Source organism: Vulpes vulpes, chromosome 6 (genome assembly GCF_048418805.1).
Source record: "Vulpes vulpes isolate BD-2025 chromosome 6, VulVul3, whole genome shotgun sequence".
Taxonomy (NCBI): Eukaryota; Metazoa; Chordata; class Mammalia; order Carnivora; family Canidae; genus Vulpes; species Vulpes vulpes.
Window position 1 is genome coordinate 88,131,192 of NC_132785.1, and position 17,458 is coordinate 88,148,649.

Genomic DNA, 17,458 nt, shown 5'->3' on the forward strand with positions numbered 1-17,458 from the left:
ATAAAGTACTTTAAGGCTATAATTGATGTGAAATCATGTTTTTAAAATTTTAATTCCACTGTTGTTGACATATAGTGTTATATTAGTTTCAGATGTACAGTGTAGTGATTCAGCAATTCCGTATAGCTCAAGCTTAGTAAATACACTGTTCATGTCTTCCATACTCTGATTTCTGGACTGTTTGATCCACCAGATAACTGATATCTGATAGATACCTTAAAATTCTAGTAGAGATTTTAAAAGATGACTGTGGATTTGTCAATTTCTCTTTGGTCTTTTGTCAGGCTCTTACTAACTTTTGAGCTGTGTTAGATGCACACAAATTTGGACTTGTTACATCTTCCTTTTTTTAAAAAAGATTTTATTTATTTATTCATGAGAGAGACAGAGAGAGAGGCAGAGATAGGCAGAGAGAGTAGCAGGCTCCTCACAGGGAGCCCAGTGCTGGATCATTCCCTGGACTGGGATCACGCCCTGAGCCAGAGGCAGATGCTCAACTGCTGAGCCATCCAGGCATCCCATTGTTAATCTTCCTGATGAAATAAGCCTTTTATTTCTATGTAGTGAGCCTCTTTATCTGGAGTAATGGTTTTTGCCCCAAAGACTATTTTATTTAATATTAATGTAGATGCTTCATATTTTTTTAAGATTTTTTTATTTATTCATTTGAGAGAGAGTACAAGTGAGAGCACAAGCATGGGGAGGATCAGAGAGAGGGAGAAGCAGACTCCCTGCTGAACAGGGTGCCCAGTCCAGGGCTTGATCCTACCTAGGACCCTAGGATCATGACTTAAGCTGAAGGCGTATGCTTAACCAACTTAGCCACTTAAGCACCCCTAGATGCTTTGTATTTCTTTGTATTTTCTTTTGCTGGTTTAGTCTTTGAGCCTGTTGAGCAGAAGTGGAGTGCAGTAGGAGGCTGTGATATCTACAAAATGAGTCATCTTGTCCATCTGATTTTTGAGCACTTCCTCTATAGTGAATGCCCTCTGGTGAGCATTCAGATGGAACTGAATATATTTACACTCTGTGCCCATTCCAAAGGTCTAGACATATTTCTTTGAAGTACTTGACCATCTGGACAGGATGTTAGCCACTCTCCATGAATTCGTACAATTCCATATCTTTGGCATGTGCTGCAAGCCTCATGGGTGCTATCTACTCTCATATCTGTCCATTCTGTTAGAAGACAATAGAAGTTTCTTCTTTGCTGTCTCTTCCAGAGGTCATGAGTGCCTTTCATGGAGAAAACCTAAATCAGAACTCTGCTAAGAAGGGATTATAAGAAAGAAAAAAAAGGGATTATAAGAATTGTGTGCTATATAGTTCTCACACTTCCAGTCTCTACAATATGGAGAACACCTTAAAATGGTAGAGATATAGCTGAGCATGACACAGTCAATGTTCAGCAGAAAGAGAAGCCAACATTTTCCAGATAGCTGACTCAAAGATGATTAAAGGACCAGACAATTGCTTAGAAATCAAATACTTCAAAAATTGACTTTTTCAGTAACTTGTAAATGTGTGTGTTTTTGTTTGTTTTCCTTAATGGGAATGATACTTCCCATATGCTTTTTTCTTAAAATATGTGAATGTATTTTCTTATATTCTTTTGATTAGGTGTTTTTCTATAACATGATTTCAAATGGCTCCATATTTTGCATAGTGTAACTGTGACATAATTTATTTACATTATCCTACAGGTAGGCATTTAGATGGTTTCCAGTTTTTCACTCTATAACTAATGCTATAATGAATCTTTCTGTGGATAAATATATATCCACAGTTGTGATAATTTCCTTAGGATAAATTCCTGGAAATGGAATTGTTTTATTAAAGGGAATATTTATTTTTAAACGTTTTTGAATGTTTCCAATTCTAAGTATATAGTTGACCCTTGAACAACATGGGTTTGAAATATACTGGTAACACTTATATACAGAGGTTTTCTTTAAAGATTTATTTGAGATAAATGAGATTTATTTATTCTGTTATTGAGATTTATTTATTCTATTTAATATAATAGATATATAACATAAATAGTATATATAAACAGCCTGTTAAATGACTTACTCATTCCTTCTAAGACTCTGAAGTTGCAGGACTTGCATTATTCCTTGTAATCCTCTTCTTCAAGGGCATTGCTAACAAGAGAATGATCTGAGAGTTTGCATTGTAGTGTTCTGAAGTCTGCTATCTCATTGTAGCTCATATGTCTGCTCTTGCTCAAATACTCTTAAGATACTCATTTTTATGAATTAATACTTTGTTTTTGGTTCCTTATTTGGTCCCTTTCTATATAAACTCCGTTTTGTTATGATGTTGAAAGTCATTCTCAGTCATTCAGACAAATAAATGTTTTCAGTCACTCTTCAGGTTTGTTCAAAAGAGACATAATAGTTTAAGAAAATATATTTCTTTTTAATTTCAGTTGCCAAGAAACAGTTTCCTAGGTGTGCTATGTCTTTTCTTTATAATGGCTCAAATGTACTCATAGTCCATCATCTTGTGAGGTTTAATTTTCCTGGAAAGATGAAGCATAATTTTTTTCAAAGTTTACAATTAAGAAAATTAGAAATACACACCTATAGCATTTCCAGTATGTTAAAATGATTCTTTTCCATATTTAAAATTTTTGAAGATTCCCTTTCAACATATATAAATTCATAGCTGCATGGCCAGCTTCCAGTGATTTAGAATGCCACATAGAGTAGAAAAGCCCCAGAAGCCCCTTTAGTGAATATAAGATCCAGTATGTAAAAAGGTGAAACAATGTTATTTTTTGGTTCTCTCCTTGTGAGCCATGCATTTTATCATCCATAGTAAAATGCTAATTCCCATCTGGTTTGCTTCTAACCTGTTTTCTGTTTATTCCCCTTTTAAAAATTTGCATTGTGTTCAGGGAATTGCAACGAAGTTTAGTTTAGCAAAACATAGAAGAGGGTAGAAATCTGGTACTAAAGAAACTTGGCATGCATTCCAAGGATTTTTGGATTATTTTATAACAAAGAAAATGTTAATTGCTTCATTGAAATATAGTTATGAACAATGAATCAAGCACATAAGATTTGTTCTTAATAATACTGTGCATTTCAGTACTTTTCAGAGTTATTTTTTATTAAATTAATGTAAATATTAATGTAAATATTTATTGTAAATATTTATTAATGTAAATATTTCATTATATTAAATTAATGAAAAATTTTATTTTTTCAAGAAGTGCAAACAGTCTCTGTTCTCCAGATATTTTTAGTCTGTGTTTTCAATTTTGACCTTTTTTATAGAAACTGAAGTTTTTCTAAATAGTATTTTAACAGTTTTATTGAGATATAATTATATGCTACACAGTTCACCCACTCAAAGTGTACAGTTCAGAGGCTTTTAGTGTATTGAGAGTTGTTGTGCATTCATCACCCAATTTTATAACATTTTATTAGCCTCAAAAAGAAAACGTACATCTCTTATACATCACCTGCTAATCCCCTCCCACTCTCCAGTCCTAGGCAACTACTCATCTACTTTCTATCTCTATAGATTTGCATATTCTGGGAGTTTAATATAAATGAAATTCTACAGTATGTGGTCTTTTGTGACTGGCTTCTTTCCTTTAACATTGTGTTTTCAACATTAGCATAGATAAACGTATAGATTACTGGTTATGATAGATTTCAGATAGGAAACCTTTCTTCACTTTAGATAAGATGCAAACTATGTCTATAAACATTCCACAGATTCATTCTATTTTATTATTCATTCTATTATTTAATAAAAATTATTTCTGTATTTTTAAAAGTTTTCTTACCAAAAATAAATATTTAATATGCTATTTTGCCTATATTGTATGAGACTTCTTCCCATAAACTATTTCATTATTTTATAGTCATAATTCAGATACTTATTTTATTTTACTACATACTTATATCACACTATGTAATTTCCCCTTTCTTCATTAAGTCCAATGTAGCTCTCCAAAGCCTTAAGCATATAAACTAAAAGTTTGGAATTATCTATTCATTCACACTTAGTATACAAAGGTAGAGTGGGAAATGACAATCATATACCAACATCTACTGAAATCTTTTTTCTTCCTCTCACCCCCAGTTTCACTCTGTAACAGTTCTTTCAAATCTATGCCTTAGTCTTTTGATTTGGTCCCCTAGCAGCTTCCCAGCCTGCTCCACCCATATAGTATTCCTTCCTGTTCCTCAAACATGCCAAACACATTCTCCTACACACTTTCCCCCCAGTGATACCATACTGTACACATTGCTTTATACCTTGAGTTATTTTTCATAATATATATTGGCAATTTATCACATTTCTGATCTTTGTGAATCAGATATATTTTAAAAAGTATTGATCTATCTTTTCCTTTTTAATTTACATGAGAATGAATATGTTTTTATTGTGTGGGACCATTTGATACTGCTTATTTGTATCTTTTTCACTTTTCCTATTTCACATTTAGGTCTAAGATTTATTTGGAATTGATTTTTATTTATGGTGAGAGCAAGAGGTAAAGATTCATTTTTCCCCCCATATGAATATCCAATTGACATAGCATCATTTTGGGAAAAGATCATCCTTTCTTCATTTATTGCAGTGACATCTTTGTTGTAATTCATTGTATATGTGTGGGGTTGTTTCTGAAATCTCTAGTCTTTTCTATTTTGTTTGTCTACTTGTCTATCCTAGTGACAGTAACATCCTGTTTTAATAACTGTAGATTTTAAATACCCATTGGTGTCTCTTAGTGTATATCCCCCAATTTATTCTTCTTCAAGGTTGTCTTTGTTATTCTTGGCTCTTTGCCTTTCCACTTGAGCTTGTTAATCTGTAAAGAAAAATTTATGCAAGAAACTTGCTAATTTGATAGGTATTATAACCAATCTGTGGATCAATGGGGGAACCTTGACACATTTATAATACAGAGTCATTTCATCTGAGGTATGTATCTCTTTCAGTAATGTTTTATGTTTTTCTGTAGAGGTCTTAAATATCTTCCATTATATTTCAGTAAAACATTGGAGGAGCTCACACAAGCCCATGAGAGCTGATTGGATTCATCTCTTCCTAATTCCATATGCAGTGAGTCATGTTGGTAGATTGAAATGGCCTATAATGGCCACAGAAATTGGCAAACACCACAAATCAGGACTTTCCTATCCCACTCACTGCTAAGAGATTGTTGTTAAATGTTTAGTAGCACATCACTTAATTACTAGATATATCAGGTTTTATAATGACATGTAAATAGTACTTTATTATTAAAAATTAATGTGTCATATACTTATAGTAAAATTCATGTGCTTATTTTCCATCCATGTGTTTTCCTTAATGAAGTGTTGGTTCAAGTCTTTTGCTCATTTTTATATTGAGTTATTTGTTTCATTATTGAAGAGGTTTGGTGTTAATTCTTTAGATGTTTGGTAGAAGCTGCCTAGTCCTGGAGTTCCCTGTGATGGCAGGTTTTTGATTACTACTTCAAGCTCTTTACTTATTATTGGTGGTTATTCTGTTTCTTCTGATTCAGTCTTGGTAGGTTGTGCATTTTTGGAAATGTATCCATTTCTTCTAGGTTATATGATTTGTTGGCATGTAATTATTCACAGTAGTCCCTTATAATTCTATTTATTTCTGTAGTATGAGTTCTAATGTCTCCTTTTCATTTCTAATTTTGTTTGAGTCTCTTGTTTTTCTTAGTCTAGCTAAAGGTCTGTCAGTTATACCTTTTTGAAGCACCAGCTCTTAGTTTCATAGATCTTTCTATTGTTTTTCTGTTCTCTCTTTCTTTAATTTCTGCTCTGACCTTACTATTTCCTTTCTTCTGCTGACTTTGGGTTTAAAGTGCTTATAAACTTTCCTCTCAGAACACTTTTATACTGCCTTCTACAGTATTTGATATGTTGTATTTCCATTTTCATTTATTATGAGATAATTTTTTGTTTCCCTTTTGATTTCTTTTTTGACCCAATATTTGTTTAGAAGTGTGTTTAGTTTCCACATATTTGTCAATCTTCTCACTTTCCTCTTGTTGATTTCTAGTTTCATACCATTGTTGTCAGAGAAGATAGTTGGCAGGATTTCAGTGTTCTTAAACTTCCTAAGATTTGTTCTGTGACCTATCATATGAGCTATCTTAGAGAATGTACCATGTGTATTTGAAAAGAGTGTGTATTCTGTTACTGTTGTATGAAATGTTCTGTATATGTTTATTAAGTCCTTTTGTTTTAAAGTGTATTCCATTTCAAAATCTGCTGCTTGGTTTTCTGTCTGGATGATCTGTCAATTCCTAATAGTGAAGCATTGAAGTCCCCTACAATGATCTTATTGTTACATGTTTCTCCTTAAGATCTGTAACTATTTCCTTAATATATTTTGGTACTTGGCTTTTGGGAGCATATATATTTATGATCTGGTATACTGATCTTTTTTTATCATTATATACTAACCTTCTTTGTCTCTTGTTATCCTTTTTGACATGAAGTCTTTTTGTCTGATATAAGTATGCTATTCTCACCTTCGTTTTGTTTCCATTTGCTTGGAATAGCATCCTCCATTCTCTTTGAACCAGGGTGTCCTGAGAGCTAAAAGGAGCCTTCTGTAGGCAGCATATAGTTGGGTCTTGTTTGTTGTTGTTGTTGTTGTTGTTGCTGTTTAATCTATATAACCTTTTTTGTGCCTTTTATTTGGTAAGTTCAATTCATTTATATTAGGGCTATTATAGATATACAAGGATTTACTATGGCTATTTTATCTTTTGCCTTCTGGTTATTTTTTTCTTCATTGTTTCTTTTTCCTTCTGTTTCTTTCTACCTTTATAAGTTGGTGGTTTTCCAGGGTGCTCTGCTCAGTGTCCTGTTCTTTTATGTTTCATATCACTGGTTTAGATTTTGCTTTGTGCTTACCATGAGGTTGACATGAAACATTTTGTAGATAAAAAAGTCTTTGCTCATAGCAGTTTATCTTCATTTACCTAAAGAAGTCCCATCCTTTTCCTCTTATTTTTTGTGTAAAAAATTTTTTATGCTATGACTTCATTACCAACCTTATGACCCCAAGATTAAGAGTTTCATGTTCTACAAACTGAGCTAGCCAGGCACCTCTCCCAAGCCACTTCTAGTTTCCTATCTTTTAGCTTGCTAATTCTCTCTTCTATCTGATCTGTATTTCCAATGCATTCTAATGTACCCTTCATTTCATTTACTGAGTTCTCCAGCTCCAGAATTGCTGTTTTTTTTTTTTTTAAAGAATTTCAGTCTCTTTGGTAAACTACTTCTGTTCATTAATTTTATTTCTGAGATCATTATATTGCTTCTCTGAGTTTTTTTATAGCTCATTCCAATTCTTTCATAACAGCAATTTTTTAAAAAAAAGGTTTATTTTATTTGAGAGAGAGAGCAAGCATGAGTGGGGGGCACAGAGGTAGAGGATCTTCAAGCAGACTCCCCACTGAGCACAGAGCCCAGTGTGCTCCATGAGGGGCTCAGTCTGATCCATGAGATGAAACCTGAGATGAAACCAAAAGTTGGACACTTATTCCAACGGGGCCACAAGGCACCTCTATAACAGCAAATTTGAACTCTTTATCAGATTGTAGTATTCCATGTCTTTGGGGGCTAGAAAATTGTTATTTTCTTTTTGTCATACCATATTACCTTGACTTTTTTGTGCTGTTTGATAAAAACTGCCTCTGCTACCACATTTGAAGTTGCAAATACTTGTCTTATTTAGGCAAGGTTTTGCTTGCTTTGATTCTAACAATTCAAGTTTGGTAATTAGGAATCTTCCTTTTGTTTTCCAGATGGTGGCACTATAGCACAAGTTTTTTATTTCCCTTACAGGAGCTTTTAAATATTTAAATATATGTAGAGCTGGTGGGGGATGGGGGGTTGCTGTAGAGTTGAGGTAACTCTTAGGATTTTGGATGTATGCATGGCTGGAGCCAGCCCTGTAGGGACTCCTGGAATAGAAGAGGGATGGTCCCGGAGGTCCCTGGGTGGTCCTTTTGTCAGAACCCTGAGGTGAACAACAAGAGACATCTCCCTTCAGTTCTCATTGTCTTCCTCCTTCTCTTTCCTTTCCCTCCCTCCATTCCCTCCACAGTCTTACCTCAGAATGCAAAAGTCTTTTCAGCTGCAGAATGTAGAATCAGCCTGGCAGACCCCCACTCACTGCCTTTACCTTCCACCTCTTTAAAGGCTTGTGCCTGGCCTCAGCTACTGTACTTGCTGGAGGCTCTACAGCCCTAGGTTCCATGGCCTCTTCCGCTCTCCCAGTAGCCTCTTCTCTGGTCCAGTCCACTCACTTTTTGTGCACAGATGGATGGATCTCTTGGGTGCCCTAGTAAGCTGTAGGAAGGCCCTTTCTTTCTTCTTCTTCTTCTTCTTCTTTCTTCTTTCTTCTTCTTTCTTCTTCTTTCTTTTCTTCTTTCTTTTCTTCTTCTTCTCTTTTCTTCTTCTTCTTCTTCTTCTTCTTTCTTCTTTCTTTTCTTCTTCTTTCTTTTCTTCTTCTTGTTTCTTCTTCTTCTTTTTCTTTTTCTTCTTCTTTTTTTTTTTTTTTTTTTTGGTTATAGATGTCCAATTAGTTGTAAATCAAAGAGGAGAGAAAAAAGGACTAATATCACCATGATGCTGATATTATTCTTCTCATATTATCTTTTAAATATCTGTAGGATCTGTAGTGATATCCCTTTTTCATATCTGAAATTGGTGATTTGTGATTTTTTTCTCTTCTATTTTCTTTGATTAGTCTTAGATTATTAAATCATTCTTCTTGATCTCTATTTCTAGTTCATTAGTTTCTGACATCTTTGTTACTACTTTTTCTTTTCTTTGCATTTAATGTTACTCTTTTTTTACTTAAGATGAATATTAAATTATGATTTTTCAAACATCTTTTCCACTAATTGCATTTCAAGGTATAAATTTCCTCTAAGCAAGTTTCTGTTATATTTTCACAATTTCTGTATAAATAAAATACTGTACTCCAACCTACTGATTCTAATATTTATAGAAAAGGAGTCAAAATAGCTATAATTGATAATAATTAGAAGATGGGATGGGCTTGTCCTACTATGATGACTTTTCATAAAGCTATTTTGACTAAGATAGTGTATGGTATTGCTGATGAATGGATCAGATTTATTAGACTATTTGATTTACTAATTTCTATTATATTTTCTTTTATCCATAGGTTATTTAGAAATTTAGTACTTAATTTCAGAGTATTTAGGAAATTTCTAAATATGTACTTGTTATTTATTTCCAGTTTAATTTCTCTATTGTCAGAGAATATTTTTTTGCAATATTTTAAAAATTTGAAATGAACTGAGATCTGATATATGAACCAGTATATAGTCTATTTGGTAAATATCCCATATGAACTTTAATGAGTATATGGTTTTGCAATTATTAGATGTCAACTTGGTCAGTTTGGCTATTGATACTGTTTAAATGTTCTACATCTTTACTGACTTTTTGTCTGAAATTTTGGGCAATAGAGAAAAATTCCTAGAAAGATAAATGTACCAAAAAATTTCTCAAGAAGAAATATAAAACTTTATTAGTACTAACATAACTATTGCATCATAAGTATTAATGAAATTAAGATAACAGTTAAAAATCATCAGTTTTATAGGCAAGATCTATCAAAATTTCAAAGAACTGTTCACCTTAATTTTTGTTACAAACTCTTTTTGAAGATAGGGAAACTTCTGCTAATTTATTCTATAAAGCTAATATAACTTTGAATATTAAACTAGCCAAAGACAAAATGAGAAAGAATACGATAGACTCAGTTCACTGGTGAATAAAGATGCATAATTCCTAAGTAAGACTTTAGCAAACTGAATTAACAGTGTACAAATAAGATATTATGCACTGAAAATATTAGGTTTGACAAAAATGTAAAAATGTATTACTACATTAACAGAATAGAGGTAGAAAACCAGGTGATCATTTCAACAGATACCGAAAAGACTTTTGATAAAATTCATTTCCCATTTATGATTTTTGAAAACTCATAGTAAGCCAGTAGAGAAGTTCCTTAATATGATAAGATAAAGTGTATCTACCAAACCAAACCAAACTATGAACTCAAATATTAGAAGCAGTCTCACTAAAATCAGGTTTTCCTCACTAAAATCAGAAGTCTGTCCACTATTACCTCTGCTATTCAACATTGTACTGAATGTCCAATGATACAAGAAAAAGAAATACGTAAAGATTAAAAAGGTGAAATAAAACTTATTAATTGTAAAACTTATTTCTGTTTCTACACTAATGAAATCCAAAAGTATCTACTCAGAATTTATAGGGAATAGTAGTTTATTTATTTATTTTTTGGAATAGTAGTTTAATAAGTGTTTCAGTATGAGGCTAATCTGTTAAAGTCAGTTATATTTCTTTACCCAAGCAACAGCTATAAAACATAATTAAAAACACAACAATGAAGCCAGTTATAATTATTATTATTTTTTAATATACATATTTTTAATTTTTATTTATTTATGATAGAGAGAGAGAGAGAGAGGCAGAGACATAGGCAGAGGGAGAAGCAGGCTCCATGCTCCGGGAGCCTGACGTGGGACTCCATCCCGGGTCTCCAGGATCGTGCCCCGGGCCAAAGGTAGGCGCCAAACTGCTGCGCCACCCAGGGATCTCAGCCAGTTATAATTAGCAACAAAAACTAGCATACCTAGCAATAAATGTAACAAACCTACTTTCCCCAGCACCCCAAATTATAAAAACTTTATTGAAGAGAATCAAGAGAGATATCCCATGTTTATGGGTTGGTTGTAGATGTAGATGTTGGAATAAACATGAATAAACCCATGTTTATGTGTTAGAAGACAATATAACAGTATTGATTCCTTCCAAATTGATCCATAAATTTAATATAGCTTCAAAAAATTCAACTAACATTGATTCCCATAGTTATATGGAAAGAGTCAAAATAGCTAAGACTGATAATAATTAGAGGAATATGGTCATATTATATATAATGACTTTTTTTAAAAAGCTGTTTTGAGGGACACCTGGGTGGCACAGTCGGTTAAGTATCCAATTCTTAGTTTCAGCTCAGGTTGTGATCTCAGGTCCTGTTCTCAGGTTGTGATCTCAGGGTTATGATCTCAGGGTCATAAGATCAAGCTCCATTTCTGGCTCCACGCTTAGCACAGAGTCTGCTTGAGACTCTTTCTCTTCCTCTGCCCCTCCCTGCTCCATGCGCTCTTGCTCTCTAAAATGAATAAATAAAATCTTACAGAAAAAAATTGTTTTAATATCAAAAATTTGTTTTGATTATCTTAATCAAATTGATGTTGATGTAGACAAATTATTGATTTGATCAGACTTGAGAGATCAGAAATAGTCATTATGTGTGTATATGTGTATAAATGTATGTATGTATATATTTATGCATATGTATACATGTATGCATATATATTCTTATTTATGACAAAGATCATATGACAGATTACTTGAGAAAGGAGGCTTTGATAGAATTATGAAAATTTTGTTACTCGTTGAAAAAATCAAATTTGATTTCTATCTCATACCTTATACAAATAGTCACTTCTTGCAGATTAAGAACTTAAATATCAAAAAGAAAAACTTAAAAACTAGAGGAATGTATATAAACATCTTCACCTCTTGTATAAGGAATAATTTCCTAAACATAATATACAAAGTGCTATTCATAAAATAAATTATTAATAAAATCTATTACATTAAAATTGAGAATACTTTTCACCAATAACAGTTTAAGGAAAATAAACAGGTAAGCTCTAAACTGGGAGATTTTTGCCATGCATATAACTAACAAAGGACTAGCATTCAAAATATATAAAGAACCACTGTAAATCAATGAGAAAAAGACACACCGAATAGAAAAATGAGCAAAAGGCATGTGTTCACCTCATTAGCATTTAGAGAAATATGTATCAAGACCATAATGAGATACCAACTCACTCATTTTGGAGTTTTTTTAAGATTTTATTTTTATTTATTCATTAGAAACACACAAAAAGAGAGAGAGAGGCAGAGACATAGACGGAGGAAGAAGCAGGCTTCCCTCAGGGAGCCAATGTGGGACTTGATCCCCGAACTCCAGGATCACGCCCTGAGACCAAAGCAGAGCTTAACTGCTGAGCCATCCAGGCATTCCCCAACTCACTCATTTTGCACCTTTGCCACTGACAATTAAGAAGTCAGACAAAACCAGATGTTGGAAAGGATATGGATCAATAGGATGCCTAAGAAATTGAAAGGAGTGGGTGGGGAATAAAAAAAATGGTACAATCACTTAACAAAATTGTTAAGTGCTGTAAAGTTGAATATTTGAAAACGTTACAACTCAGAAATTCCATTCAGAACACCTGTTACATACATGTAGTTTGATGTAAACAATCTTAGACAATTATTTCAGTCTGTAGAAAGTGGTGATATAGTTTTCATCTCGGAAGATATTTTTCTGTCCAAAATAGTATTTAGCCCAGGTCCCTCATTCATATCAGTTATGTACTCAGATCCTAATCATGATAGGCAAAGAGTTTAATCAAAGAAAATCTATATTTGCCATCCTCAAAAAAAAAAAAAAGACTTTTGTGCTGAGGCTGAAGTTAGGTTGGTAGGTAGTAGTGGAATAAACTATGAAAAGATAATAATAAATAATAGCATTAATAGAAGTACTATTAATAATAATATTATTAGTGGGATGCCTGGGTGGCTCAGGGGTTAAGTGCCTGCCTTCGACTCAGGGCATGATCCTGGAGTCCCAGGATCGAGTCCCACATCAGGCTTCCTGCATGGAGCCTGCTTCTCCCTCCTCCTGTGTCTCTGCCTCTCTGTCTCTCTCTCTGTGTCTCTCATGAATAAATAAATAAAATCTTTTTAAAATAATAATAATATTAGTAATAGTATTAGAGATCATTATTAAGCATGTACTATATGTCAGGGTCTTTGGTTTTCATTTAAAGAACATTATTTAATTGTCACAAAGCTTTTCTGATATAGGTACCATTTTTAATCTCATTTTTCAGGAGCCCATGGGTGGCTCAGCTAGCTAAGAGTCTGCCTTTGGTTCAGGTCAGGCTCCCTGCTCTTTGGGGAGCCTGCTTCTCCCTCTGCATGCTGCTCCCTCTGCTTGTGCTCTCATTCTTTGTCAAAGAAATGAATAAAATCTTTAAAAAAATAATCTCATTATTCAGATAGATGGTAGTGAGTCATTGGGAGGTTAGTTTGCACAGCTTCATATATGTTTAAGTTGTGAGGCTGAGATTTACACAAAGACTTTCTGACTACAGCATAGAGATAAGGCAATATGGAAGCTATCATCCTTTGGATATAAAATCAATTTTTCTTAACTTTGCTGAGAGAACAACTCTCATTTATGGCTATAAACAATAGTCCTGTTGTGTTCAGATGCTTTGTACTGTTGTTCAGAAAGTATTGGTGTATGTCTGTCTTCACTAATGAAAAACTGAAATTATATATTAGATTTGCAATATTTTAATAGTACTGTCTTCAAGATGAACAGCAATATATATAGAGAGATATAGGTAACAATGTTGTACAATCATATATATATGTGTGTAATCTGAAGTCTAATTTAAAATTTTGCTAAAATATATGATTGCCTTATTTTTCTCTAGCTGTAAGACTTCTTAAGTACAAAGCATACCTCATTTTGTTGCACTTTATTTTATTGCACTTCACAGATACTGCAGTTTTAACAAATTGAAGGTTTGTGTCAACCCTGTGTTGAGCAAGTCTGTGTAGGCACCACTTTTCCAACAGCATTTGCTCCAACAGCATTTGCTGGGTCACATTTTAGTAATTGTTGCAATATTTCAAACTTTGTAGTTTGATGACTGTGAGGAGTTCAAGACTTCAGTGGAGGGAGTAACTGCAAATGTGATGGAAACAAGGAGAGAACTAAAATTAGAAGTGGGGCTTGAAGATGGGACTGAACTGATGCAATATCAGGATAAAACTTAAATGAATGAAGAGTTGATTCTTATAGATGAGCAAAGAAAGTGGTTTCTTCAAGTGGAATCAACCCCTGGTGAAGATGCTGTGAAAACTGTGGAAATGACAACAGATGATTTAGAATATGACATAAATTTAGTTGATAAAACAGCAGGAGAGTTTGAGAGGATTGACTCCAATTTTGAAAGTTCTGTGTGGATAAAATGCTGTCAAACAGCAAGTATGCTACAGAGAAACATTCACAAAAGGGAGAGTTAATCAATGCAGCAAACATCATTAGTTGTCTTATTTTAGGAAATTGCCGTATTCATCCCAGACTTCAGCACCCATCACCCTGATCAGTCAGCAGCCATCAATATCAAGGCAAGACCCTCCAGCAAAAAAGATTACAACTTGCTGAAAGCTCAGATTATGGTTAGCATTTTTTAGCAATAAAATAGTTTTAAATTAAGCTATATATTTTGTGGGTTTTAGACATAATACTATTGCACACTTAATAAACTGCAATGTCATATAAATATAACTTTTATATGCACTGGGAAACCAAAAAACTCATATGACCTACTTTATGGTGGTGGTCTGGAACTGAATCCACAGTATTTCCAAGGTATAGCTGCAGACATAATGGAGGATGTTTATTTAAATATATTTTCAAAGATTTAAATGAAAAGTTATTTAAGAGCCCAGTTTTGTTCACAATACTATTAAGGGTTGATTTGAGGCTAGGTCATATATTTGATCTGAAAAATTAATTGGTATATGTTTTGACTTTCTGTTTTTTGGTACAAAGCAAATGAGCCCATTTATGTGGTCTCTAAGAGTTATTTGATTTCTGCTAAAGAGACAGAATGTTATAGTGGAAAGGCCTGAGATTAGATACCTGGGATCTAATCTCAAATTGACAGTTACTAACTATGTGAACTGGTATCTACCCCTTACTAGTGGGCGTGCTCTTGGAAAAGTTACTTAACCCAATTCTTAATTTCCTCATGTGTCAAAAATACAGATAATAATGAATACCTTCCTGGAATATTAAAAAAACTAAATAAATAGTTACACAATCCATGGTAGATTGCTTGATATAGAAATTCCATATCCTTTTCTTGGGCAAAGTCAGTTACATCTTTGGCTTTCGTTTCCTAAATCTATAATAATACTAATAGTATTTACGATGTGCCAGCCGCTGTTCTAAATGTGTTATGTGAATTTATTAATTCATAGCAACCTTATGAGGTAGTCACAGAGAGATTAAACTTGCTGAAGGTTACTCAGCCAAAAAAAAATGGGAAAGCCTTTGTTCAAATCTCAGCACTCTGGTTCCAGAGCCTGTGTTTTTCACCACTACACTGTTCAGCCCTTCTAAAGGAAGGAGTGTTGTAGGCTGAACCAGTAAGTAGTTTATTGCCTGTTACGCTGCTCAATAACCACAAAACCTCAGGGGCATAGAACAGTAAGCATTTATTGATCACACATGTTGAAATCGTTGTTAGGCAACTGTTGATCTTGGCTGAGGTCCCTCACATGGCTTAGGGTTGGTTTGCTATGAGGCTTGGTTGGGACGGGGCTGTTTGCCTTTGCTGCAAGTGTCTCTCATCCTGCAGCAGACTAGCCTGGGAATATTCACATGGTGAATGGCACAAGTGAAAGAGCAAAATGGAAAAACACAAGTGCTTTTCTAAGCCTCTGCTGTGTCATGTCTGCTAAAGCAAATCACATGGCTGACCCCAAAGTCAAAGTGGGAGGATCTTACAAAGTTACATCACAAGGCAGTAGATATAAGATTGTGTCACTTGACACATTGAAGTTGTTTTGTAATATACCATAAATGCCAAAATTTAGGGTTCTAAAATTCTTGTATCTTAAGAATTAATTGTAAAAGTCAAAACTGACATTTCTGCCAATTAAATAGAAAACTTTTTTCCATCTTACATATGAAAAAACTAAGCATCAAAGTTTCAAAAAAGACTAGACAAGAGAACAAGATTTGTTTATATTTTTGTTTTTACCTTTTGACCCTCTCTACCTGTGTCTCCCACCCTCAACCCCCCTCCCCCAATTCTGGCAAGTACCAACTGTTCTCTGTACCTATAAGCTTGTTTTGTTTCTATTTTTTTTAATTCCACATATAAAAGACAATACAATATTTGTCTTTCTCTGATTTATTTCACCTAGCACAATGCCCTTGAGGTCCATCTATGTTGTCACAAATGGAAAGTTTTCATATTTTTTATGGATAAGTAATAGTCACAGCCACACACATCATCTGTATGTGTGGCTGTGTACATACACAGGCACACACATATACATAATAATTTCTTTATCCCTTAATTCATCAATGGACACTTAAGGTTGTTCTTAGGTTGTTTCTATATCTTGGCTATCGTAAATAATTCTGTAATGAACATAGGGGTTCATATATCTTTTTGAGTTAATCTTTTCATTTTCTTCAGATAAGTACCCAGAAGTGAGATTGCTGGATCATATAGTAGTTTTATTTTTAATTTTTTCCATACTATTTTCCATAGTGGTTTCACCAATTCACGTTCTCATCAACAGTGCACAAGGATTCCTTTTTCTCTAAGTCCTAGATAGCACTTGTTGTTTATTGTCTTTTTGATAATGGCCATTCTAAAAGGTGTGAGGTAATATCTGTTTGGTTTTGATTTGCATTTCTTTTGATGATTAATGATATTGAGCATCTTTTCATGTGTCTGTTGGCCATTTGCATGTCTTCTGTTATAAAAAGGTCTTCTCATATCCTCTATCCACTTTTTAATTGGATTGTTTGTTTTTTTTTTGCTGTTTAGTTGTATCAGTTCTTTATGTATTTTGGATATTAACCCTTTATCAGATATATAATAACTCTGAAAACATGTACACACACAGATTTCTGGAAAAATCAGCAGAAACTTCTTACAGGAATACTTCGTTTGGTCTGTGATGGTAATGGCGGTGATGAATAGCTAACCTTTATGAGTTAACTGTGTGCCAAGCACTGACCTCAGCACTCTACAGTGGCTCTATAGCCACTCTGTAGTGGCTCCCTTAATCTTTCCAACAATCCTATTAATAAGTACTATTAATAGTTTACATTTTACAGATGAAGAGCTGAGGGGTTTAGTAATTTTCCAGGGTTCACGGAGCTTTTATATAAGATCTTCACACAAAATAACTTTCAAAAGTGTCCTTTTTTTAAAATGAATTATGTCTAGACCTCTTTGCTATGGATTTGAAGGTTGCCTGTAACCTGGCCTACCCAATTTAATTATCTGTAGATTCCATTGCTATGAGGCATAATTTAAAATGAGACATTTAAGAATCTAGGATTTTGTAGATGGCATGCGTGTATTGAAGGGAGCTGAACTAGGTGTTGTAAAAATTTATTCCGATTTCAGAAATATGTGATTCTGAGTTCCTGTATGTATTTCCTCCTGTGTATGTTCAGCTTTAAAAACTGTTGCAAGGAT

General features: G+C 33.7%; 1 protein-coding gene across 6 annotated transcripts in view; it reads left to right on the forward strand.

Moving 5' to 3' along the window:
• The window catches only part of ATL1 (atlastin GTPase 1), a 74,209-nt gene that overhangs the window by 24,640 nt on the left and 32,111 nt on the right, over window positions 1-17,458 (forward strand). The gene's annotated exons all lie outside the window — the stretch shown is intronic.